This window comes from Oncorhynchus clarkii, unplaced genomic scaffold (assembly GCF_045791955.1).
Source record: "Oncorhynchus clarkii lewisi isolate Uvic-CL-2024 unplaced genomic scaffold, UVic_Ocla_1.0 unplaced_contig_6271_pilon_pilon, whole genome shotgun sequence".
Classification (NCBI taxonomy): domain Eukaryota; kingdom Metazoa; phylum Chordata; class Actinopteri; order Salmoniformes; family Salmonidae; genus Oncorhynchus; species Oncorhynchus clarkii.
Genome location: NW_027261145.1, coordinates 191,663 through 212,307, shown reverse-complemented (window position 1 = coordinate 212,307; position 20,645 = coordinate 191,663). Strand labels below are relative to the sequence as shown.

The window sequence follows — 20,645 nt, the reverse complement described above, 5'->3', positions numbered from 1 at the left end:
GTTCCAACTCAATAGTGTAGTCCATCGCCTTAACCAAAAAGCCACCAAGTCCTGTTCCCCCGCGGTGGCAGTTGCACCTCCTAACGGTGGTTTATCACGTCAAATCCTTGATTGGAAACAAGCAAACTTGGGCTGGGCTGTGCGATGACCCAGCAGTCCATTTTAACAGTGGGTACTGTGGCCGAGCTGTCCAGAGAACTGTATTTAAGGACCCAGTCTTTCAGAGGTGTCGGTTCAAAGTCCACCACTGCAACTTTTTCTCAACAGAAAACTGTAATGTAATTTCAATTAAGGCCACCAAGGACATCGGACAAATAAAGGGAATCCAGCCTTTACCCTAATTCCCACGTCTGTTATTGCAATTATCTGCCGTGTTTTTCTAATTCAATCTGCTTCAGACATTAAAGCAGAAACGAATGCTAAGTTTATACGATGGAAGAAAGAGCAACATCAGATAAATTAAGATTTTTAAAAAGAGAATTAAAAAAAGATGAAGGACGCAAGAGCAACATGAGATACATAAAGATTTTAAAGAAGAAAATGAAAAAGAAGACTAAAATACAAGGGAGTGCAGACGCTCTAGGTAACTGACGAGAAACTGTGGAAGCTTGCATGATCTGGGTAGTGTGGCCGAGCGGTCTAAGGCGCTGGATTAAGGCTCCAGTCTCTTAGGAAGCGTGGGTTCAAATCCCACCACTGCCATCTTTATTGAGTTTGTTTGCGCAAGCTATCACATGTTCTGCTTTATTTCAGCGTTTTTACTTTCATGCAGGGCCATGCAAGGGAGAAAAGAAGCAATGTTGTGTGTCACGGATGGGGTTCCAACTCAATAGTGTAGTCCATCGCCTTAACCAACCAGCCACCAAGTCCTGTGCCCCCGCGGTGGCAGTTGCACCTCCTACCGGTGGTTGTTCACGTCAAATCCTTGATTGGAAAAAAGGAAAGTTGTGATGGTCTGTGCGACGACCCAGCAGTCCATTTTAACAGTGGTACTGTGACCGAGCTGTCCAGAGAACTGGATTTAAGGACCCAGTCTTTCGGAGGTGTCGGTTCAAAGTCCACCTCTGCAACTTTTTCTCAACAGAAAACTGTAATGTAATTTCAAACAAGGCCAACAAGGACACCGGACAAATAAAGGGAATCCAGCCTTTACCCTAATTCCCATGTCTGTTATTGCAATTATCTGCCATGTTTTTCTAATTCAATCTGCTTAAGACATAAAAGCAGAAACTAATTCTAAGTTTATACAATGGAAGAAAGAGCAACATCAGATAAATTAAGATTTTAAAGAAGAAAATGAAAAAGAAGACTGAAATACAAGGGAGTGCAGACGCTCTAGGTAACTGACGAGAAAGTGTGAATATTTTGCCAGAGCTGGGTAGTGTGGCTGAGCGGTCTAAGGCGCTGGATTAAGGCTCCAGTCTCTAAGGAGGCGTGGGTTCAAATCCCACCACTGCCATCTTTATTGAGTTTGTATGCGCAAGCTATCACATGTTCTGCTTTATTTCAGCGTTTTTACTTTCATGCAGGGCCATGCAAGGGAGAAAAGAAGCAATGTTGTGTGTCACGGATGGGGTTCCAACTCAATAGTGTAGTCCATCGCCTTAACCAACCAGCCACCAAGTCCTGTGCTCTCACAGTGGCAGTTGCACCTCCTACCGGTGGTTGTTCACGTCAAATCCTTGATTGGAAAAAAGGAAAGTTGTGATGGTCTGTGGGACGACCCAGCAGTCCATTTTAACAGTTGGTACTGTGGGCGAGCTGTCCAGAGAACTGGATTTAAGGACCCAGTCTTTCAGAGGTGTCGGTTCAAAGTCCACCACTACAACTTTTTCTCAACAGAAAACTGTAATGTAATTTCAAACAAGGCCACCAAGGACACCGGACAAATAAAGGGAATCCAGCCTTTACCCTCATTCCCACGTCTATTATTGCTATTATCTGCCGTGTTTTTCTAATTCAATCTGCTTCAGACATAAAAGCAGAAACTAATTCTAAGTTTATACGATGAAAGAAAGAGCAACATCAGATAAATTAAGATTTTTAGAAAGAGAATCAAAAAAAAGATGAAGGACGCAAGAGCAACATGAGATACATAAAGATTTTAAAGAAGAAAATTAAAAAGAAGACTAAAATACAAGGAAGTGCAGACGCTCTAGGTAACTGACGAGAAAGTTTGGAAATCTTGCCAGAGCTGGGTAGTGTGGCCGAGCGGTCTAAGGCGCTGGATTTAGGCTCCAGTCTCTAAGGAGGCGTGGGTTCAAATCCCACCACTGCCATCTTTATTGAGTTTGTTTGCGCAAGCTATCACATGTTCTGCTTAATTTCAGTGTTTTTACTTTCATGCAGGGCCATGCAAGGTAGAAAAGAAGCAATGTTGTGTGTCACGGATGGGGTTCCAACTCAGTAGTGTAGTCCATCGCCTTAACCAACCAGCCACCAAGTCCTGTGCCCCCACGGTGGCAGTTGCACCTCCTACCGGTAGTTGTTCACGTCAAATCCTTGATTGGAAAAAAGGAAAGTTGTGATGGTCTGTGGGACCTGTGGCCGAGCTGTCCAGAAAACTGGATTTAAGGACCCATTCTTTCAGAGGTGTCGGTTCAAAGTCCACCGCTGCAACTTTTTCTCAAGAGAAAACTGTAATGTAATTTCAAACAAGGCCACCAAGGACACCAGAAAATAAAGGGAATCCAGCCATTACCCTAATTCCCACGTCTGTTATTGCAATTATCTGCCGTGTTTTTCTAATTCAATCTGCTTCAGACATAAAAGCAGAAACTAATTCTAAGTTTATACGATGGAAGAAAGAGCAACATCAGATAAATTAAGATTTTTAGAAAGAGAATCAAAAAAAGATGAAGGACGCAAGAGCAACATGAGATACATAAAGATTTTAAAGAAGAAAATGAAAAAGAAGACTAAAATACAAGGGAGAGCAGACGCTCTAGGTAACTGAGGAGAAAGTGGGGAAATTTTGCCAGAGCTGGGTAGTGTGGCCGAGCGGTCTAAGGCGCTGGATTTAGGCTCCAGTCTCTAAGGAGGCGTGGGTTCAAATCCCACCACTGCCATCTTTATTGAGTTTGTTTGCGCAAGCTATCACATGTTCTGCTTTATTTCAGCGTTTTTACTTTCATGCAGGGCCATGCAAGGGAGAAAAAAACAAATGTTGTGTGTCACGGATGGGGTTCCAACTCAATAGTGTAGTCCATCGCCTTAACCAACCAGCCACCAAGTCCTGTGCCCCCTCGGTGGCAGTTGCACCTCCTACCGGTGGTTGTTCACGTCAAAGACTTGATTGTAAGCAAGGAAAGTTGGCCTGGGCTGTGCGACGACCTAGCAGTCCATTTTAACAGTGGGTACTGTGGCCAAGCTGTCCAGAGAACTGTATTTAATGATCCAGTCTTTCAGAGGTGTGGGTTCAAAGTCCACCGCTTTAACTTTTTCTCAACAGAAAACTGTAATGTAATTTCAAGCAAGGCCACCAAGGACACCGGACAAATAAAGGGAATCCAGCCTTTACCCTAATTCCCACCTCTGTTTTTGAAATTATCTGCTGTGTTTTTCAGATTCAATCTGCTTCAGACATAAAAGCAGAAACACATTTTCAGTGTACACAATGGAAGAAAGAGCAACATGAGATTTTTAAAAAGAGAATCAAAAAAAGATGAAGGACGCATGAAGATTTTAAAGAAGAAAATGAAAAAGAAGACAGTGCAGACGCTCTGGTAACTGACGAGAAAGTGTGAATATTCTGCCGAGTGGTCTAAGGCGCTGGATTTAGTCTCTATGGAGGCGTGGATTCAAATCGCACCACTGCCATCTTTATTGAGTTTGTTTGCGCAAGCTATCACATGTTCTGCTTTATTTATTTTTATTTATTTTTTTATTTTGAATTTTACCCCTTTTTCTCCCCAATTTCGTAGTATCCACTATCTTGTCTCATTGCTACAACTCCCGTACGGGTTCGGGAGAGACAAAGGTTGAAAGTCATGCGTCTTCCGATACACAACCAACCAAGCCGCTGCTTCTTTAACACAGCGCACATCCAACCCGGAAGCCAGCCGCACCAAACACCGTGCACCTGGCCACCTTGGCTAGCGCACAGGAGTCGCTGGTGCGTGATGAGACAAGGACACCCGTACCGACCAAGCCCTCCCTAACCCGGGCGACGCTAGGCCAATTGTGCGTCGCCCCACGGACCTCCCGGATGGGGTTCCAACTCAATAGTGTAGTCCATCGCCTTAACCAACCAGCCACCAAGTCCTGTGCCCCCGCGGTGGCAGTTGCACCTCCTACCGGTGGTTTATCACATCAAATCCTTGATAAGGAAAAAAGGAAAGTTGTGATGGTCTGTGCGACGACCAAGCAGTCCATTTTAAGAGTGGGTACTGTGGCCGAGCTGTCCAGAGAACTGGATTTAAGTACCCAATCTTTCGGAGGTGTGGGTTCAAAGTCCACCGCTTTAACTTTTTCTCAACAAGGCCACCAAGGACACCGGAAAATAAAGGGAATCCAGCCTTTACCCTCATTCCCACCTCTGTTTTTGAAATTATCTGCTGTGTTTTTCTAATTCAATCTGCTTCAGACATAAAAGCAGAAACTAATTCTATGTTTATACGATGGAAGAAAGAGCAACATCAGATAAATTAAGATTTTTAAAAAGAGAATCAAAGAAAGATGAAGGACGCAAGAGCAACAGGAGATACATAAAGATTTTAAAGAAGAAAATGAAAAAGAAGACTAAAATACAAGGAAGTGCAGACGCTCTAGGTAACTGACGAGAAAGTGTGAATATTTTGCCAGAGCTGGGTAGTGTGGCCGAGCGGTCTAAGGCGCTGGATTTAGGCTCCAGTCTCTAAGGAGGCGTGGGTTCAAATCCCACCACCGCCATCTTTATTGAGTTTGTTTGCGCAAGCTATCACATGTTCTTCTTTATTTCAGCGTTTTTACTTTCATGTAGGGCCATGCAAGGGAGAAAAGAAGCAATGTTGTGTGTCACGGATGGGGTTCCAACTCAATAGTGTAGTCCGTCGCCTTAACTAACCAGCCACCAAGTCCTGTGCTCTCACGGTGGCAGTTGCACCTCCTACCGGTGGTTGTTCACGTCAAATCCTAGATTGGAAAAAAGGGAAGTTGTGATGGTCTGTGGGACGACCCAGCAGTCCATTTTAACAGTTGGTACTGTGGGCGAGCTGTCCAGAGAACTGGATTTAAGGACCCAGTCTTTCAGAGGTGTTGGTTCAAAGTCCACCACTGCAACTTTTTCTCAACAGAAAACTGTAATGTAATTTCAAACAAGGCCACCAAGGACACCAGAAAATAAAGGGAATCCAGCCTTTACCCTAATTCCCACGTCTGTTATTGCAATTATCTGCCGTGTTTTTCTAATTCAATCTGCTTCAGACATAAAAGCAGAAACTAATTCTCAGTTTATACGATGAAAGAAAGAGCAACATCAGATAAATTAACATTTTTAGAAAGAGAATCAAAAAAAGATGAAGGACGCAAGAACAACATGAGATACATAAAGATTTTAAAGAAGAAAATGAAAAAGAAGACTGAAATACAAGGGAGTGCAGACGCTCTAGGTAACTGACGAGAAAGTGTGAATATTTTGCCACAGCTGGGTAGTGTGGCCGAGCCGTCTAAGGCGCTGGATTAAGGCTCCAGTCTCTAAGGAGGCGTGGGTTCAAATCCCACCACTGCCATCTTTATTGAGTTTGTTTGCGCAAGCTATCACATGTTCTGCTTTATTTCAGAGTTTTTACTTTCATGCAGGGCCATGCAAGGGAGAAAATAAGCAATGTTGTGTGTCACGGATGGGGATCCGACTCAATAGTGTAGTCCATCGCCTTAACCAACCAGCCACCAAGTCCTGTGCCCCCGCAGTGGCAGTTGCACCTCCTACCGGTGGTTGTTCACGTCAAATCCTTGATTGGAAAAAAGGAAAGTTGTGATGGTCTGTGCGACGACCAAGCAGTCCATTTTAACAGTTGGTACTGTGGCCGAGCTGTCCAGAGAACTGGATTTAAGGACCCAGTCTTTCGGAGGTGTCGGTTCAAAGTCCACCGCTTTAACTTTTTCTCAACAGAAAACTGTAATGTCATTTCAAACAAGGCCACCAAGGACACCGGACAAATAAAGGGAATCCAGCATTTACCCTAATTCCCACGTCTGTTATTGCAATTATCTGCCATGTTTTTCTAATTCAATCTGCTTCAGACATAAAAGCAGAAACTAATTCTCAGTTTATACGATGAAAGAAAGAGCAACATGAGATACATAAAGATTTTAAAGAAGAAAATGAAAAAGAAGACTAAAATACAAGGGAGTGCAGACGCTCTAGGTAACTGACAAGAAAGTGTGGAAACTTGCCACAGCTGGGTAGTGTGGCCGAGTGGTCTAAGGCGCTGGATTTAGGCTCCAGTCTCTAAGGAGGCGTGGGTTCAAATCCCACCACTGCCATATTTATGGAGTTTGTTTGCGCAAGCTATCACATGTTCACATTTCAGAGTTTTTACTTTCATGCAGGGCCATGCAAGGGAGAAAATAAGCAATGTTGTGTGTCACGGATGGGGTTCCAACTCAATAGTGTAGTCCATCGCCTTAACCAACCAGCCACCAAGTCCTGTGCCCCCACGGTGGCAGTTGCACCTCCTTCGGTAGTTGTTCACGTCAAATCCTTGATTGGAAAAAAGGAAAGTTGTGATGGTCTGTGCGACGACCAAGCAGTCCATTTTAACAGTGGGTACTGTGTCCGAGCTGTCCAGAGAACTGGATTTAAGGACCCAGTCTTTCGGAGGTGTCGGTTCAAAGTCCACCGCTGCAACTTTTTCTCAACAGAAAACTGTCATGTAATTTCAAACAAGGCCACCAAGGACACCGGACAAATAAAGGGAATCCAGCCTTTACCCTAATTCCCACGTCTGTTATTGCAATTATCTGCCGTGTTTTTCTAATTCAGTCTGCATCAGACATAAAAGCAGAAGCGAATTCTAAGTTTATACGATGGAAGAAAGAGCAACATCAGATAAATTAAGATTTTTAAAAAGAGAATCAAAAAAAGATTAAGGACGCAAGAGCAACATGAGATACATAAAGATTTTAAAGAAGAAAATGAAAAAGAAGACTAAAATACAAGGGAGTGCAGACGCTCTAGGTAACTGACGAGAAAGTGTGGAAATCTTGCCAGAGCTGGGTAGTGTGGCCGAGCGGTCTAAGGCGCTGGATTTAGGCTCCAGTCTCTAAGGAGGCGTGGGTTCAAATCCCACCACTGCCATCTTTATTGAGTTTGTTTGCGCAAGCTATCACATGTTCTGCTTTATTTCAGCGTTTTTACTTTCATGTAGGGCCATGCAAGGGAGAAAAGAAGCAATGTTGTGTGTCACGGATGGGGTTCCAACTCAATAGTGTAGTCCGTCGCCTTAACCAACCAGCCACCAAGTCCTGTGCTCTCACGGTGGCAGTTGCACCTCCTACCGTTGGTTGTTCATGTCAAATCCCTGATTGGAAAAAAGGAAAGTTGTGATGGTCTGTGGGACGACCCAGCAATCCATTTTAACAGTTGGTACTGTGGGCGAGCTGTCCAGAGAACTGGATTTAAGGACCCAGTCTTTCAGAGGTGTCGGTTCAAAGTCCACCACTGCAACTTTTTCTCAACAGAAAACTGTAATGTAATTTCAAACAAGGCCACCAAGGACACCGGAAAATAAAGGGAATCCAGCCTTTACCCGAATTCCCACATCTGTTATTGCAATTATCTGCCGTGTTTTTCTAATTCAGTCTGCTTCAGACATAAAAGCAGAAGCGAATTCTAAGTTTATACGATGGAAGAAAGAGCAACCTCAGATAAATTAAGATTTTTAGAAAGAGAATCAAAAAAAGATGAAGGACGCAAGAGCAACATGAGATACATAAAGATTTTAAAGAAGAAAATGAAAAAGAAGACTGAAATACAAGGGAGTGCAGACGCTCTAGGTAACTGACGAGAAAGTGTGAATATTTTGCCAGAGCTGGGTAGTGTGGCCGAGCGGTCTAAGGCGCTGGATTTAGGCTCCAGTCTCTAAGGAGGCGTGGGTTCAAATCCCACCACTGCCATCTGAGTTTGTTTGCGCAAGCTATCACATGTTCGGCGTTATTTCAGGGTTTTTACTTTCATGTCGCCCATGCAAGGGAGAAAAGAAGAAATTATGTGTGTCACGGATGGGGTTCCAACTCAATAGTGTAGTCCATTGCCTTAACCAACCAGCCACCAAGTCCTGTGCTCCCGCGGTGGCAGTTGCACCTCCTCCCACCTCCTTGTTCACGTCAAAGCCTTGATTGTAAACAAGGAAAGTTGGCCTGGGCTGTGCGACAACCTAGCAGTCCAATTTAACAGTCCCACGTCTGTTATTGCAATTATCTGCCGTGTTTTTCCAATTCAATCTGCTTCAGACATAAAAGCAGAAACGAATTCTGTGGCCAAGCTGTCCAGAGAACTTTATTTAAGGATCCAGTCTTTCAGAGGTGTGGGTTCAAAGTCCACCGCTTTAACTTTTTCTCAACAAAAAACTGTAATGTAACAACAAAGCAATGTTGTGTGTCACGGATGGGGATCCGACTCAATAGTGTAGTCCATCGCCTTAACCAATTAGCCACCAAATCCTGTGCCCCCGCAGTGGCAGTTGCACCTCCTACCGGTGGTTGTTCACGTCAAATCCTTGATTGGAAAAAAGGAAAGTTGTGATGGTCTGTGCGACGACCAAGCAGTCCATTTTAACAGTGGGTACTGTGTCCGAGCTGTCCAGAGAACTGGATTTAAGGACCCAGTCTTTCGGAGGTGTCGATTCAAAGTCCACCGCTGCAACTTTTTCTCAACAGAAAACTGTAATGTCATTTCAAACAAGGCCACCAAGGACACCGGACAAATAAAGGGAATCCAGCCTTTACCCTAATTCCCACGTCTGTTATTGCAATTATCTGCCATGTTTTTCTAATTCAATCTGCTTCAGATATAAAAGCAGAAACTAATTCTCAGTTTATACGATGAAAGAAAGAGCAACATCAGATAAATTAACATTTTTAGAAAGAGAATCAAAAAAATATGAAGGACGCAAGAGCAACATGAGATACATAAAGATTTTAAAGAAGAAAATGAAAAAGAAGACTAAAATACAAGGGAGTGCAGACGCTCTAGGTAACTGACGAGAAAGTGTGAATATTTAGCCAGAGCTGGGTAGTGTGGCCGAGTGGTCTAAGGCGCTGGATTAAGGCTCCAGTCTCTAAGGAGGCGTGGGTTCAAATCCCTCCATTGCCAACTTTATTGAGTTTTTTTGCACAAGCTATCACATGTTCTGCTTTATTTCATGTTTTTTACTTTCATGTCGGGCCATGCTAGGGAGAAAAGAAGCAATGATGTGTGTCACGGATGGGGTTCCAATTTAATAGTGTAGTCCATCGCCTTAACCAACCAGCCACCAAGTCCTGTGCTCCCGCGGTGGCAGTTGCACCTCCTACCGGTGGTTGTTCACGTCAAAGCCAAGATTGTAAACAATGAAAGTTGGGCTGGGCTGTGTGACGACCTAGCAGTCCATTTTAACAGTGGGTACTGTGGCCAAGCTGTCCAGAGAACTGTATTTAAGGATCCAGTCTTTCAGAGGTGTGGGTTCAAAGTCCACCGCTGCAACTTTTTCTCAACAGAAAACTGTAATGTAATTTCAAACAAGGCCACCAAGGACACCGGACAAATAAAGGGAATCCAGCCTTTACCCTCATTCCCACGTCTGTTATTGCAATTATCTGCCGTGTTTTTCTAATTCAATCTGCTTCAGACATAAAAGCAGAAACTAATTCTAAGTTTATACCATGAAAGAAAGAGCAACATCAGATAAATTAACATTTTTAGAAAGAGAATCAAAAAAAGATGAAGGACGCAAGAGCAACATGAGATACATAAAGATTTTAAAGAAGAAAATGAAAAAGAAGACTGAAATACAAGGGAGTGCAGACGCTCTAGGTAACTGACGAGAAAGTGTGAATATTTTGCCACATCTGGGTAGTGTGGCCGAGCGGTCTAAGGCGCTGGATTAAGGCTCCAGTCTCTAAGGAGGCGTGGGTTCAAATCCCACCACTGCCATCTTTATTGAGTTTGTTTGCGCAAGCTATCACATGTTCTGCTTTATTTCAGAGTTTTTACTTTCATGCAGGGCCATGCAAGGGAGAAAATAAGCAATGTTGTGTGTCACGGATGGGGTTCCGACTCAATAGTGTAGTCCATCGCCTTAACCAATTAGCCACCAAATCCTGTGCCCCCGCAGTGGCAGTTGCACCTCCTACCGGTGGTTGTTCACGTCAAATCCTTGATTGGAAAAAAGGAAAGTTGTGATGGTCTGTGCGACGACCAAGCAGTCCATTTTAACAGTGGGAACTGTGGCCGAGCTGTCCAGAGAACTGGATTTAAGGACCCAGTCTTTCGGAGGTGTCGGTTCAAAGTCCACCGCTGCAACTTTTTCTCAACAGAAAACTGTAATGTCATTTCAAACAAGGCCACCAAGGACACCGGACAAATAAAGGGAATCCAGCCTTTACCCTAATTCCCACGTCTGTTATTGCAATTATCTGCCATGTTTTTCTAATTCAATCTGCTTCAGATATAAAAGCAGAAACTAATTCTCAGTTTATACGATGAAAGAAAGAGCAACATCAGATAAATTAACATTTTTAGAAAGAGAATCAAAAAAAGATGAAGGACGCAAGAGCAACATGAGATACATAAAGATTTTAAAGAAGAAAATGAAAAAGAAGACTGAAATACAAGGGAGTGCAGACGCTCTAGGTAACTGACGAGAAAGTGTGAATATTTTGCCACAGCTGGGTAGTGTGGCCGAGCGGTCTAAGGTGCTGGATTAAGGCTCCAGTCTCTAAGGAGGCGTGGGTTCAAATCCCACCACTGCCATCTTTATTGAGTTTGTTTGCGCAAGCTATCACATGTTCTGCTTTATTTCAGCGTTTTTACTTTCATGCAGGGCCATGCAAGGGAGTAAAGAAGCAATGTTGTGTGTCACGGATGGGGTTCCAACTCGATAGTGTAGTCCATCGCCTTAACCAACCAGCCACCAAGTCCTATGCCCCCGCGGTGGCAGTTGCACCTCCTACCGGTGGTTGTTCACGTCAAATCCTTGATTGGAAAAAAGGAAAGTTGTGATGGTCTGTGCGACGACCAAGCAGTCCATTTTAACAGTTGGTACTGTGGCCGAGCTGTCCAGAGAACTGGATTTAAGGACCCAGTCTTTCGGAGGTGTCGGTTCAAAGTCCACCGCTTTAACTTTTTCTCAACAGAAAACTGTAATGTCATTTCAAACAAGGCCACCAAGGACACCGGACAAATAAAGGGAATCCAGCCTTTACCCTAATTCCCACGTCTGTTATTGCAATTATCTGCCATGTTTTTCTAATTCAATCTGCTTCAGATATAAAAGCAGAAACTAATTCTCAGTTTATACGATGAAAGAAAGAGCAACATCAGATAAATTAACATTTTTAGAAAGAGAATCAAAAAAAGATGAAGGACGCAAGAGCAACATGAGATACATAAAGATTTTAAAGAAGAAAATGAAAAAGAAGACTGAAATACAAGGGAGTGCAGACGCTCTAGGTAACTGACGAGAAAGTGTGAATATTTTGTCACAGCTGGGTAGTGTGGCCGAGCGGTCTAAGGCGCTGGATTAAGGCTCCAGTCTCTAAGGAGGCGTGGGTTCAAATCCCACCACTGCCATCTTTATTGAGTTTGTTTGCGCAAGCTATCACATTTTCTGCTTTATTTCAGCGGTTTTACTTTCATGCAGGGCCATGCAAGGGAGAAAAGAAGCAATGTTGTGTGTCACGGATGGGGTTCCAACTCGATAGTGTAGTCCATCGCCTTAACCAACCAGCCACCAAGTCCTGTGCCCCCGCGGTGGCAGTTGCACCTCCTACCGGTGGTTGTTCACGTCAAATCCTTGATTGGAAAAAAGGAAAGTTGTGATGGTCTGTGGGACGACCCAGCAGTCCGTTTTAACAGTTGGTACTGTGGCCGAGCTGTCCAGAGAACTGGATTTAAGGACCCAGTCTTTCGGAGGTGTCGGTTCAAAGTCCACCGCTGCAACTTTTTCTCAACAGAAAACTGTAATGTAATTTCAAACAAGGCCACCAAGGACACCGGACAAATAAAGGGAATCCAGCCTTTACCCTCATTCCCACGTCTGTTATTGCAATTATCTGCCGTGTTTTTCTAATTCAATCTGCTTCAGACATAAAAGCAGAAACTAATTCTAAGTTTATACCATGAAAGAAAGAGCAACATCAGATAAATTAACATTTTTAGAAAGAGAATCAAAAAAAGATGAAGGACGCAAGAGCAACATGAGATACATAAAGATTTTAAAGAAGAAAATGAAAAAGAAGACTGAAATACAAGGGAGTGCAGACGCTCTAGGTAACTGACGAGAAAGTGTGAATATTTTGCCACAGCTGGGTAGTGTGGCCGAGCGGTCTAAGGCGCTGGATTAAGGCTCCAGTCTCTAAGGAGGCGTGGGTTCAAATCCCACCACTGCCATCTTTATTGAGTTTGTTTGCGCAAGCTATCACATGTTCTGCTTTATTTCAGAGTTTTTACTTTCATGCAGGGCCATGCAAGGGAGAAAATAAGCAATGTTGTGTGTCACGGATGGGGATCCGACTCAATAGTGTAGTCCATCGCCTTAACCAATTAGCCACCAAATCCTGTGCCCCCGCAGTTGCAGTTGCACCTCCTACCGGTGGTTGTTCACGTCAAATCCTTGATTGGAAAAAAGGAAAGTTGTGATGGTCTGTGCGACGACCAAGCAGTCCATTTTAACAGTTGGTACTGTGGCCGAGCTGTCCAGAGAACTGGATTTAAGGACCCAGTCTTTCGGAGGTGTCGGTTCAAAGTCCACCGCTTTAACTTTTTCTCAACAGAAAACTGTAATGTCATTTCAAACAAGGCCACCAAGGACACCGGACAAATAAAGGGAATCCAGCCTTTACCCTAATTCCCACGTCTGTTATTGCAATTATCTGCCATGTTTTTCTAATTCAATCTGCTTCAGATATAAAAGCAGAAACTAATTCTCAGTTTATACGATGAAAGAAAGAGCAACATCAGATAAATTAACATTTTTAGAAAGAGAATCAAAAAAAGATGAAGGACGCAAGAGCAACATGAGATACATAAAGATTTTAAAGAAGAAAATGAAAAAGAAGACTGAAATACAAGGGAGTGCAGACGCTCTAGGTAACTGACGAGAAAGTGTGAATATTTTGCCACAGCTGGGTAGTGTGGCCGAGCGGTCTAAGGCGCTGGATTAAGGCTCCAGTCTCTAAGGAGGCGTGGGTTCAAATCCCACCACTGCCATCTTTATTGAGTTTGTTTGCGCAAGCTATCACATTTTCTGCTTTATTTCAGCGGTTTTACTTTCATGCAGGGCCATGCAAGGGAGAAAATAAGCAATGTTGTGTGTCACGGATGGGGATCCGACTCAATAGTGTAGTCCATCGCCTTAACCAACCAGCCACCAAGTCCTGTGCTCCCGCGGTGGCAGTTGCACCTCCTACCGGTGGTTGTTCACGTCAAAGCCTAGATTGTAAACAATGAAAGTTGGGCTGGGCTGTGTGACGACCTAGCAGTCCATTTTAACTGTGGGTACTGTGGCCAAGCTGTCCAGAGAACTGTATTTAAGGATCCAGTCTTTCAGAGGTGTGGGTTCAAAGTCCACCGCTGCAACTTTTTCTCAACAGAAAACTGTAATGTAATTTCAAACAAGGCCACCAAGGACACCGGACAAATAAAGGGAATCCAGCCTTTACCCTCATTCCCACGTCTGTTATTGCAATTATCTGCCGTGTTTTTCTAATTCAATCTGCTTCAGACATAAAAGCAGAAACTAATTCTAAGTTTATACCATAAAAGAAAGAGCAACATCAGATAAATTAACATTTTTAGAAAGAGAATCAAAAAAAGATGAAGGACGCAAGAGCAACATGAGATACATAAAGATTTTAAAGAAGAAAATGAAAAAGAAGACTGAAATACAAGGGAGTGCAGACGCTCTAGGTAACTGACGAGAAAGTGTGAATATTTTGCCACAGCTGGGTAGTGTGGCCGAGCGGTCTAAGGCGCTGGATTAAGGCTCCAGTCTCTAAGGAGGCGTGGGTTCAAATCCCACCACTGCCATCTTTATTGAGTTTGTTTGCGCAAGCTATCACATGTTCTGCTTTATTTCAGAGTTTTTACTTTCATGCAGGGCCATGCAAGGGAGAAAATAAGCAATGTTGTGTGTCACGGATGGGGATCCGACTCAATAGTGTAGTCCATCGCCTTAACCAATTAGCCACCAAATCCTGTGCCCCCGCAGTGGCAGTTGCACCTCCTACCGGTGGTTGTTCACGTCAAATCCTTGATTGGAAAAAAGGAAAGTTGTGATGGTCTGTGCGACGACCAAGCAGTCCATTTTAACAGTTGGTACTGTGGCCGAGCTGTCCAGAGAACTGGATTTAAGGACCCAGTCTTTCGGAGGTGTCGGTTCAAAGTCCACCGCTTTAACTTTTTCTCAACAGAAAACTGTAATGTCATTTCAAACAAGGCCACCAAGGACACCGGACAAATAAAGGGAATCCAGCCTTTACCCTAATTCCCACGTCTGTTATTGCAATTATCTGCCATGTTTTTCTAATTCAATCTGCTTCAGATATAAAAGCAGAAACTAATTCTCAGTTTATACGATGAAAGAAAGAGCAACATCAGATAAATTAACATTTTTAGAAAGAGAATCAAAAAAAGATGAAGGACGCAAGAGCAACATGAGATACATAAAGATTTTAAAGAAGAAAATGAAAAAGAAGACTGAAATACAAGGGAGTGCAGACGCTCTAGGTAACTGACGAGAAAGTGTGAATATTTTGCCACAGCTGGGTAGTGTGGCCGAGCGGTCTAAGGCGCTGGATTAAGGCTCCAGTCTCTAAGGAGGCGTGGGTTCAAATCCCACCACTGCCATCTTTATTGAGTTTGTTTGCGCAAGCTATCACATTTTCTGCTTTATTTCAGCGGTTTTACTTTCATGCAGGGCCATGCAAGGGAGAAAATAAGCAATGTTGTGTGTCACGGATGGGGATCCGACTCAATAGTGTAGTCCATCGCCTTAACCAACCAGCCACCAAGTCCTGTGCTCCCGCGGTGGCAGTTGCACCTCCTACCGGTGGTTGTTCACGTCAAAGCCTAGATTGTAAACAATGAAAGTTGGGCTGGGCTGTGTGACGACCTAGCAGTCCATTTTAACTGTGGGTACTGTGGCCAAGCTGTCCAGAGAACTGTATTTAAGGATCCAGTCTTTCAGAGGTGTGGGTTCAAAGTCCACCGCTGCAACTTTTTCTCAACAGAAAACTGTAATGTAATTTCAAACAAGGCCACCAAGGACACCGGACAAATAAAGGGAATCCAGCCTTTACCCTCATTCCCACGTCTGTTATTGCAATTATCTGCCGTGTTTTTCTAATTCAATCTGCTTCAGACATAAAAGCAGAAACTAATTCTAAGTTTATACCATGAAAGAAAGAGCAACATCAGATAAATTAACATTTTTAGAAAGAGAATCAAAAAAAGATGAAGGACGCAAGAGCAACATGAGATACATAAAGATTTTAAAGAAGAAAATGAAAAAGAAGACTGAAATACAAGGGAGTGCAGACGCTCTAGGTAACTGACGAGAAAGTGTGAATATTTTGCCACAGCTGGGTAGTGTGGCCGAGCGGTCTAAGGCGCTGGATTAAGGCTCCAGTCTCTAAGGAGGCGTGGGTTCAAATCCCACCACTGCCATCTTTATTGAGTTTGTTTGCGCAAGCTATCACATGTTCTGCTTTATTTCAGAGTTTTTACTTTCATGCAGGGCCATGCAAGGGAGAAAATAAGCAATGTTGTGTGTCACGGATGGGGATCCGACTCAATAGTGTAGTCCATCGCCTTAACCAATTAGCCACCAAATCCTGTGCCCCCGCAGTGGCAGTTGCACCTCCTACCGGTGGTTGTTCACGTCAAATCCTTGATTGGAAAAAAGGAAAGTTGTGATGGTCTGTGGGACGACCCAGCAGTCCATTTTAACAGTTGGTACTGTGGGCGAGCTGTCCAGAGAACTGGATTTAAGGACCCAGTCTTTCGGAGGTGTCGGTTCAAAGTCCACCGCTGCAAGTTTTTCTCAACAGAAAACTGTAATGTAATTTCAAACAAGGCCAGCAAGGACACCGGAAAATAAAGGGAATCCAGCCTTTACCCTCATTCACACGTCTATTATTGCTATTATCTGCCGTGTTTTTCTAATTCAATCTGCTTCAGACATAAAAGCAGAAACTAATTCTAAGTTTATACGATGAAAGAAAGAGCAACATCAGATAAATTAAGATTTTTAGAAAGAGAATCAAAAAAAGATGAAGGACGCAAGAGCAACATGAGATACATAAAGATTTTAAAGAAGAAAATGAAAAAGAAGACTAAAATACAAGGGAGTGCAGACGCTCTAGGTAACTGACGAGAAAGTGTGGAAATCTTGCCAGAGCTGGGTAGTGTGGCCGAGCGGTCTAAGGCGCTGGATTAAGGCTCCAGTCTCTAAGGAGGCGTGGGTTCAAATCCCACCACTGCCATCTTTATTGAGTTTGTTTGCGCAAGCTATCACATGTTCTGCATTATTTCAGCGTTTTTACTTTCATGCAGGGCCGTGCAAGGGAGAAAAGAAGCAATGTTGTGTGTCACGGATGGGGTTCCAACTCAATAGTGTAGTCCATCGCCTTAACCAACCAGCCACCAAGTCCTGTTCTCTCACGGTGGCAGTTGCACCTCCTACCGGTGGTTGTTCACGTCAAATCCTTGATTGGAAAAAAGGAAAGTTGTGATGGTCTGTGGGACGACCCAGCAGTCCATTTTAACAGTTGGTACTGTGGGCGAGCTGTCCAGAGAACTGGATTTAAGGACCCAGTCTTTCAGAGGTGTCGGTTCAAAGTCCACCACTACAACTTTTTCTCAACAGAAAACTGTAATGTAATTTCAAACAAGGCCACCAAGGACACCGGACAAATAAAGGGAATCCAGCCTTTACCCTCATTCCCACGTCTATTATTGCTATTATCTGCCGTGTTTTTCTAATTCAATCTGCTTCAGACATAAAAACAGAAACCAATTCTAAGTTTATACGATGAAAGAAAGAGCAACGTCAGATAAATTAAGATTTTTAGAAAGAGAATCAAAAAAAGATGAAGGACGCAAGAGCAACATGAGATACATAAAGATTTTAAAGAAGAAAATGAAAAAGAGGACTAAAATACAAGGAAGTGCAGACGCTCTAGGTAACTGACGAGAAAGTTTGGAAATCTTGCCAGAGCTGGGTAGTGTGGCCGAGCGGTCTAAGGCGCTGGATTAAGGCTCCAGTCTCTAAGGAGGCGTGGGTTCAAATCCCACCACTGCCATCTTTATTGAGTTTGTTTGCGCAAGCTATCACATGTTCTGCATTATTTCAGCGTTTTTACTTTCATGCAGGGCCGTGCAAGGGAGAAAAGAAGCAATGTTGTGTGTCACGGATGGGGTTCCAACTCAATAGTGTAGTCCATCGCCTTAACCAACCAGCCACCAAGTCCTGTTCTCTCACGGTGGCAGTTGCACCTCCTACCGGTGGTTGTTCACGTCAAATCCTTGATTGGAAAAAAGGAAAGTTGTGATGGTCTGTGGGACGACCCAGCAGTCCATTTTAACAGTTGGTACTGTGGGCGAGCTGTCCAGAGAACTGGATTTAAGGACCCAGTCTTTCAGAGGTGTCGGTTCAAAGTCCACCACTACAACCTTTTCTCAACAGAAAACTGTAATGTAATTTCAAACAAGGCCACCAAGGACACCGGACAAATAAAGGGAATCCAGCCTTTACCCTCATTCCCACGTCTATTATTGCTATTATCTGCCGTGTTTTTCTAATTCAATCTGCTTCAGACATAAAAACAGAAACCAATTCTAAGTTTATACGATGAAAGAAAGAGCAACATCAGATAAATTAAGATTTTTAAAAAGAGAATCAAAAAAAGATGAAGGACGCAAGAGCAACATGAGATACATAAAGATTTTAAAGAAGAAAATGAAAAAGAAGACTAAAATACAAGGAAGTGCAGACGCTCTAGGTAACTGACGAGAAAGTTTGGAAATCTTGCCAGAGCTGGGTAGTGTGGCCGAGCGGTCTAAGGCGCTGGATTAAGGCTCCAGTCTCTAAGGAGGCGTGGGTTCAAATCCCACCACTGCCATTTTTATTGAGTTTGTTTGCGCAAGCTATCACATGTTCTGCTTTATTTCAGTGTTTTTACTTTCATGCAGGGCCATGCAAGGGAGAAAAGAAGCAATGTTGTGTGTCACGGATGGGGTTCCAACTCAATAGTGTAGTCCATCACCTTAACCAACCAGCCACCAAGTCCTGTGCCCCCACGGTGGCAGTTGCACCTCCTACCGGTAGTTGTTCACGTCAAATCCTTGATTGGAAAAAAGGAAAGTTGTGATGGTCTGTGCGATGACCAAGCAGTCTATTTTAACAGTGGGAACTGTGGCCAAGCTGTCCAGAGAACTGGATTTAAGGACCCAGTCTTTCAGAGGTGTCGGTTGAAAGTCCACCACTGCAACTTTTTCTCAACAGAAAACTGTAATGTAATTTCAAACAAGGCCACCAAGGACACCGGAAAATAAAGGGAATCCAGCCTTTACCCTCATTCCCACGTCTATTATTGCTATTATCTGCCGTGTTTTTCTAATTCAGTCTGCTTCAGACATAAAAGCAGAAACTAATTCTAAGTTTATACGATGAAAGAAAGAGCAACATCAGATAAATTAAGATTTTTAAAAAGAGAATCAAAAAAAGATGAAGGATGCAAGAGCAACATGAGATACATAAAGATTTTAAAGAAGAAAATGAAAAAGAAGACTAAAATACAAGGGAGTGCAGACGCTCTAGGTAACTGACGAGAAAGTGTGAATATTTTGCCACAGCTGGGTAGTGTGGCCGAGCGGTCTAAGGCGCTGGATTAAGGCTCCAGTCTCTAAGGAGGCGTGGGTTCAAATCCCACCACTGCCATCTTTATTGAGTTTGTTTGCGCAAGCTATCACATGTTCTGCTTTATTTCAGAGTTTTTACTTTCATGCAGGGCCATGCAAGGGAGAAAATAAGCAATGTTGTGTGTCACGGATGGGGATCCGACTCAATAGTGTAGTCCATCGCCTTAACCAATTAGCCACCAAATCCTGTGCCCCCGCAGTGGCAGTTGCACCTCCTACCGGTGGTTGTTCACGTCAAATCCTTGATTGGAAAAAAGGAAAGTTGTGATGGTCTGTGGGACGACCCAGCAGTCCATTTTAACAGTTGGTACTGTGGGCGAGCTGTCCAGAGAACTGGATTTAAGGACCCAGTCTTTCGGAGGTGTCGGTTCAAAGTCCACCGCTGCAAGTTTTTCTCAACAGAAAACTGTAATGTAATTTCAAACAAGGCCAGCAAGGACACCGGAAAATAAAGGGAATCCAGCCTTTACCCTCATTCACACGTCTATTATTGCTATTATCTGCCGTGTTTTTCTAATTCAATCTGCTTCAGACATAAAAGCAGAAACTAATTCTAAGTTTATACGATGAAAGAAAGAGCAACATCAGATAAATTAAGATTTTTAGAAAGAGAATCAAAAAAAGATGAAGGACGCAAGAGCAACATGAGATACATAAAGATTTTAAAGAAGAAAATGAAAAAGAAGACTAAAATACAAGGGAGTGCAGACGCTCTAGGTAACTGACGAGAAAGTGTGGAAATCTTGCCAGAGCTGGGTAGTGTGGCCGAGCGGTCTAAGGCGCTGGATTAAGGCTCCAGTCTCTAAGGAGGCGTGGGTTCAAATCCCACCACTGCCATCTTTATTGAGTTTGTTTGCGCAAGCTATCACATGTTCTGCATTATTTCAGCGTTTTTACTTTCATGCAGGGCCGTGCAAGGGAGAAAAGAAGCAATGTTGTGTGTCACGGATGGGGTTCCAACTCAATAGTGTAGTCCATCGCCTTAACCAACCAGCCACCAAGTCCTGTTCTCTCACGGTGGCAGTTGCACCTCCTACCGGTGGTTGTTCACGTCAAATCCTTGATTGGAAAAAAGGAAAGTTGTGATGGTCTGTGGGACGACCCAGCAGTCCATTTTAACAGTTGGTACTGTGGGCGAGCTGTCCAGAGAACTGGATTTAAGGACCCAGTCTTTCAGAGGTGTCGGTTCAAAGTCCACCACTACAACTTTTTCTCAACAGAAAACTGTAATGTAATTTCAAACAAGGCCACCAAGGACACCGGACAAATAAAGGGAATCCAGCCTTTACCCTCATTCCCACGTCTATTATTGCTATTATCTGCCGTGTTTTTCTAATTCAATCTGCTTCAGACATAAAAACAGAAACCAATTCTAAGTTTATACGATGAAAGAAAGAGCAACGTCAGATAAATTAAGATTTTTAGAAAGAGAATCAAAAAAAGATGAAGGACGCAAGAGCAACATGAGATACATAAAGATTTTAAAGAAGAAAATGAAAAAGAGGACTAAAATACAAGGAAGTGCAGACGCTCTAGGTAACTG

At 43.4% G+C, this 20,645-nt stretch overlaps 23 non-coding genes across 23 annotated transcripts; all 23 read left to right on the top strand.

Annotated features, from left to right (window-relative positions):
• The first annotated feature begins 620 nt into the window (after positions 1-620).
• Positions 621-702, top strand: trnal-aag (transfer RNA leucine (anticodon AAG)). Its single transcript has one exon. It is a non-coding gene; the product is annotated as a tRNA-Leu (tRNA).
• A 675-nt stretch (positions 703-1,377) lies between these two features.
• Positions 1,378-1,459, top strand: trnal-aag (transfer RNA leucine (anticodon AAG)). The gene has a single exon. It is a non-coding gene; the product is annotated as a tRNA-Leu (tRNA).
• Positions 1,460-2,197: 738 nt separating this feature from the next.
• Positions 2,198-2,279, top strand: trnal-uag (transfer RNA leucine (anticodon UAG)). Its single transcript has one exon. It is a non-coding gene; the product is annotated as a tRNA-Leu (tRNA).
• Positions 2,280-2,986: 707 nt separating this feature from the next.
• Positions 2,987-3,068, top strand: trnal-uag (transfer RNA leucine (anticodon UAG)). Its single transcript has one exon. It is a non-coding gene; the product is annotated as a tRNA-Leu (tRNA).
• Positions 3,069-4,808: 1,740 nt separating this feature from the next.
• Positions 4,809-4,890, top strand: trnal-uag (transfer RNA leucine (anticodon UAG)). Its single transcript has one exon. It is a non-coding gene; the product is annotated as a tRNA-Leu (tRNA).
• A 736-nt stretch (positions 4,891-5,626) lies between these two features.
• trnal-aag (transfer RNA leucine (anticodon AAG)) lies at positions 5,627-5,708 on the top strand. Its single transcript has one exon. It is a non-coding gene; the product is annotated as a tRNA-Leu (tRNA).
• A 675-nt stretch (positions 5,709-6,383) lies between these two features.
• trnal-uag (transfer RNA leucine (anticodon UAG)) lies at positions 6,384-6,465 on the top strand. Its single transcript has one exon. It is a non-coding gene; the product is annotated as a tRNA-Leu (tRNA).
• Positions 6,466-7,197: 732 nt separating this feature from the next.
• On the top strand, positions 7,198-7,279 carry trnal-uag (transfer RNA leucine (anticodon UAG)). Its single transcript has one exon. It is a non-coding gene; the product is annotated as a tRNA-Leu (tRNA).
• Positions 7,280-8,015: 736 nt separating this feature from the next.
• Positions 8,016-8,097, top strand: trnal-uag (transfer RNA leucine (anticodon UAG)). Its single transcript has one exon. It is a non-coding gene; the product is annotated as a tRNA-Leu (tRNA).
• A 1,116-nt stretch (positions 8,098-9,213) lies between these two features.
• trnal-aag (transfer RNA leucine (anticodon AAG)) lies at positions 9,214-9,295 on the top strand. Its single transcript has one exon. It is a non-coding gene; the product is annotated as a tRNA-Leu (tRNA).
• A 737-nt stretch (positions 9,296-10,032) lies between these two features.
• trnal-aag (transfer RNA leucine (anticodon AAG)) lies at positions 10,033-10,114 on the top strand. Its single transcript has one exon. It is a non-coding gene; the product is annotated as a tRNA-Leu (tRNA).
• A 737-nt stretch (positions 10,115-10,851) lies between these two features.
• trnal-aag (transfer RNA leucine (anticodon AAG)) lies at positions 10,852-10,933 on the top strand. Its single transcript has one exon. It is a non-coding gene; the product is annotated as a tRNA-Leu (tRNA).
• A 737-nt stretch (positions 10,934-11,670) lies between these two features.
• Positions 11,671-11,752, top strand: trnal-aag (transfer RNA leucine (anticodon AAG)). The gene has a single exon. It is a non-coding gene; the product is annotated as a tRNA-Leu (tRNA).
• Positions 11,753-12,489: 737 nt separating this feature from the next.
• Positions 12,490-12,571, top strand: trnal-aag (transfer RNA leucine (anticodon AAG)). The gene has a single exon. It is a non-coding gene; the product is annotated as a tRNA-Leu (tRNA).
• Positions 12,572-13,308: 737 nt separating this feature from the next.
• On the top strand, positions 13,309-13,390 carry trnal-aag (transfer RNA leucine (anticodon AAG)). The gene has a single exon. It is a non-coding gene; the product is annotated as a tRNA-Leu (tRNA).
• A 737-nt stretch (positions 13,391-14,127) lies between these two features.
• Positions 14,128-14,209, top strand: trnal-aag (transfer RNA leucine (anticodon AAG)). The gene has a single exon. It is a non-coding gene; the product is annotated as a tRNA-Leu (tRNA).
• Positions 14,210-14,946: 737 nt separating this feature from the next.
• On the top strand, positions 14,947-15,028 carry trnal-aag (transfer RNA leucine (anticodon AAG)). Its single transcript has one exon. It is a non-coding gene; the product is annotated as a tRNA-Leu (tRNA).
• A 737-nt stretch (positions 15,029-15,765) lies between these two features.
• On the top strand, positions 15,766-15,847 carry trnal-aag (transfer RNA leucine (anticodon AAG)). The gene has a single exon. It is a non-coding gene; the product is annotated as a tRNA-Leu (tRNA).
• Positions 15,848-16,583: 736 nt separating this feature from the next.
• trnal-aag (transfer RNA leucine (anticodon AAG)) lies at positions 16,584-16,665 on the top strand. Its single transcript has one exon. It is a non-coding gene; the product is annotated as a tRNA-Leu (tRNA).
• Positions 16,666-17,402: 737 nt separating this feature from the next.
• On the top strand, positions 17,403-17,484 carry trnal-aag (transfer RNA leucine (anticodon AAG)). Its single transcript has one exon. It is a non-coding gene; the product is annotated as a tRNA-Leu (tRNA).
• Positions 17,485-18,221: 737 nt separating this feature from the next.
• On the top strand, positions 18,222-18,303 carry trnal-aag (transfer RNA leucine (anticodon AAG)). The gene has a single exon. It is a non-coding gene; the product is annotated as a tRNA-Leu (tRNA).
• A 736-nt stretch (positions 18,304-19,039) lies between these two features.
• Positions 19,040-19,121, top strand: trnal-aag (transfer RNA leucine (anticodon AAG)). Its single transcript has one exon. It is a non-coding gene; the product is annotated as a tRNA-Leu (tRNA).
• Positions 19,122-19,857: 736 nt separating this feature from the next.
• On the top strand, positions 19,858-19,939 carry trnal-aag (transfer RNA leucine (anticodon AAG)). The gene has a single exon. It is a non-coding gene; the product is annotated as a tRNA-Leu (tRNA).
• Positions 19,940-20,645: the final 706 nt, after the last annotated feature.